Here is a 3,835-nt window from a genome sequence, read left to right as displayed (position 1 = left end):
AATGTTGACTTCAACGAGCTTTTCCAGTTATACAATCTCCGGGCCCTCGACAAATCTATCATCAGTTCCTATTGTCTGTAAGTGACTTATTTAATTTGAGAAGTCTTTAGCTCAGCTCGTTCATTGTCTGCAGATTATAATCTTTTGTGCGCTATATTATGCAGATCGAAGATGCTCGAATGCAAAAGGGACGAAATCACGGACATTGGGTTCATTGACCCGCACACAATGCATGTTAAAACCATAGAAGATCCCCTCTATAACAAGGATACACCGGAGACTTTGCTAATGTTTTTGAAGCAACAACGTGACAAAAGGCTAATAATTTGGCCTTACAACTTCGAGTGAGTCTTACTTGTCTTATAACACATTAGATTTTGCTCACCGTATGTCAAAATTTTAACTAATGACTTATATATATGACACTACATATTTAAACGTGCGTAGGTTTCACTTTATTCTTCTCGTCATCAATATGCAAATTGGAGAAGTTGAAGTCTTTGACTCACTAAGCAAAAAATCGGAACTATACTTGTCTTGTTATTTAATGCTCAAAAGGTAATTTTAATTCTTATCGGTTTGTTTCGTTAATTTCCTGCTATGAACTAATTGATTAGTCTTTTATGCATTTTCTTTTGTCGGGCAGCGTATGGGAAACTTTCATCAATGAAGATAAGTCCCATGAATGGACACCGAAGCTGCGATGGCGTGCGAAAGTAAGTAGTACTACCTAGGTCCACACACCTTTAATTATCATACTTGACTATTGTTTGATTGAATTATATTCTTGTAAAGAAATGCCCGCAACAACCGGAAGGGACTGATCTCTGTGGATTCTATGTTTGCGAGTACATCCACGAAATTGTCAGCGAGAGAATGAATAATGAAAGAAATAAAGAGGTACGGAAACAATATTCACAAATTTGTTTTCTTATCATAAGTTGTGCTGAGTTTCAGTAATAGTTGTTTCATGTATTCATTTGTATCTTATTCCTTTATAGTTGGCAAGAAAGCGGAACAAGCTCTCAATCGATGACCGCTTCATAGCAATAGGCGAGGAATTGGCGGGATTTTTCCTTCGGGACGTCATACCACCATTCGCAGAGTACCACTATGAATGAAGATGTACATGTTACATATATAGTTGACTCGAAGAGTACCACTATGCTACATGTAATAGACATATATAGAGTACGCCTCGGAGAATACCACTATGCATGAAGATCGATCTTCATGCATAGTGCTACTTAATTTGCGATCTTATGCAATTACATGTGTGTTATATTATATGCACCAACTTGCTATGCATCATCTTGATCTTCATGTACTACCTAAACCCAAACGCGTTTCGGTGCATCGACGCGATATGAAACAAACCGATATCCCTAAACCCCTCCAAAAACCCTAAAACTTCAATTCTCCGCCGCGGCGAGATTCGGGCAAATTCCTCGCGGGTGGGAACCTTTGGTACCGGTTCGTATTACCAACCGGTACCAAAGCTCCTTGGCCCTGAGCTCTCCTGGTGGCCCACGTGGAGGCCCCTTTTATACCGGTTCGTAAGCAACCGGTACGAAAGGGGTGGAGTGGAGCCTTTAGTGTCGGATAATTTATACCGGTTGCTCAACCGGTACGAATGCCCCTCTGGAACCGGTATTGATGAGAGGTTTTCTACTAGTGGGCTAGCCTTAATCGAATTGTCCTCCATGATACCTGCCCGTGCCACCGCCAGTTAAGGGAGAACGACTGGCGGTGGCACGGGCAGGTATCATGGAGGACAATTCGATTGACTAGGAGGTTCATATTGCAAATATGCCAACATCCCATCTTTTACTAGATCACGCCCGTTCATTTCCCATCCAAATGTCCATATATAATGGGTCGGTGCAGCTGGTGCATGAATTGGGGCGTTTCACCGTATACTTTCTCCAGATCTGTGGAGCCGGAGCGCAAACGCAATTGCCGGGGCAGACGAGTGGGCGCAAGTTTTGACCAGAGATCCGTTCACATCGTAGGAAACCGAGATAATCATGGCGTGGAGGTTTCTTGGCAGTGGTAGGTCACACTAGTCAGCGACACTCGCATGACCAAGCAATAGGTCAAGCGTCATAGTTTCCCCCCTTGGACCCACTGACCATGTTGCGTAGGATTTGCAGTGTAGTAATTTATGCCTCGTTTGACCTACTCCCTCCATATCGATTTATTAATCTTACGCGTAGCTCTAGATTATCAATTTAACAAATGTAATCTTTACGATTAAATTGCAATAAGACGTGATGGTTCGCGATGGTACATCTTTCCTTGTCGCGCACGATCGGTTAAAAAATCTCCAACTACCAAAAGAAACCAGCGAGGCATGGCAGCGACCTAGCCACCCAGGTCTGATGACTCGTGCCGCCCATGGAGATTCAGAGTCAACCTGGCTTACGTTATTCAAAACGGAACAGCCAGCCAATCTCCACTAGAATCGATTCATGCATATATGACCAGCCCAACCCCACGGCCAACACAAAGCGCTGGTTAATTTGTGTGTATTGCCTCATGTGATCGCCCGCCGCATACCAGGCCACATCCTCCATCTCCTTCTGTTGAGGTCTCACGTAGACCCTATTGCAGACGTCATCTTCCTTTTATGGAAGCTCTTAATTTTAATCAAGCCTCTAGCGCTATCGGTGTCACCGTAGATGATCGTGTAACTCAATATTGCTATAGTCTGTACATATGATCTCGGTCGATGGGAGTCGTCCGGCGGCATGACACTGCCGTTGGGATGAATCTCGAATGGCAGGAATCAGGCGGCGATTTCGACTTGTAGGTGTTGGTTGGGATTAATCTTGGCTCGTGGCCTCTTGAACGACCGATCTCACACACAAGAAAATTTAGGACGTGTGAAAACGGCATCGGTTTGGAATAATCACGGTCTTCCTGGAATGTCGATAGCGCCGGCCAGAGGCAGCAAGTGATAGGGATTAGGGACTCACGATCAACGCCTTGCGTGAAGACGTTAATCATAAAATCTTAACTGTACTGATACATGATCAAGTGATTGACGCTGGTATGTTTTTTTTGGTATTTTCGTTCTGCTTTTGTGTCCATCCACCGGCCGGAAACGACGCCAGACATCAGGGTGACAGCCACCCCAGACAACAACGCAGGCAGCGAAGCGGACGGCCTAACATAGGTGTGCCTCGTGTATCTTCTGCCAAGGTGTGCTGGCGAAAAGACAGATTCTGCATCTATCACCCGGACGACGTGGTTCCGGCTTTATTTATAAAGCAGGGCGATTACAAGGAGGACAAGGTTCCATAAAATGGTACTCCGTAATTAAAATGCGAAGACGATCAACCTACTTCCAATGATGACTTTGTCTTGGATGTCACATATTCACTTATGTTGAAGATTCTGCTTCTGTACGTCCCGCGGTACGGCTCTGGGTGAAAGCCATAGACCTCGTGGTCTCGACGGCGAAAGCGCTATGCATCATTTTTCCCACTTGGGGGCGTCGTTGTGGAGCCCCGTTTCAACTCGGTCTCGTGTCAATGTCCTCGTGGCAACTTAGGGGTGTGTTCTTTTTTGTTTTTGATCTGCTTTGTAAGAGGTTTTCCTCTCCACCTTGTATCGGTTCGACCGTTGTGGCTTATCTATAAAATGGGATGAAATCATATTTTGAGGAGGACAAGGTTCCATGAAATGGTACTCTGTAATTTGAATGCAAAGACAATCAACCTACTTCCAACGATGACTTTGTCTTGCGACATCACATATTCACTTATGTTGTGAGATTTTTGAAGGAAACTGATTGCCTTTTAAGTTAATTGTTATAGAATTTTAGATACAA

The sequence above is a fragment of the Lolium rigidum genome, chromosome 2 (genome assembly GCF_022539505.1).
Source record: "Lolium rigidum isolate FL_2022 chromosome 2, APGP_CSIRO_Lrig_0.1, whole genome shotgun sequence".
NCBI lineage: Eukaryota > Viridiplantae > Streptophyta > Magnoliopsida > Poales > Poaceae > Lolium > Lolium rigidum.
The sequence above is the reverse complement of the archived record's forward strand: the minus strand, read 5'-3'. Positions refer to the sequence as shown.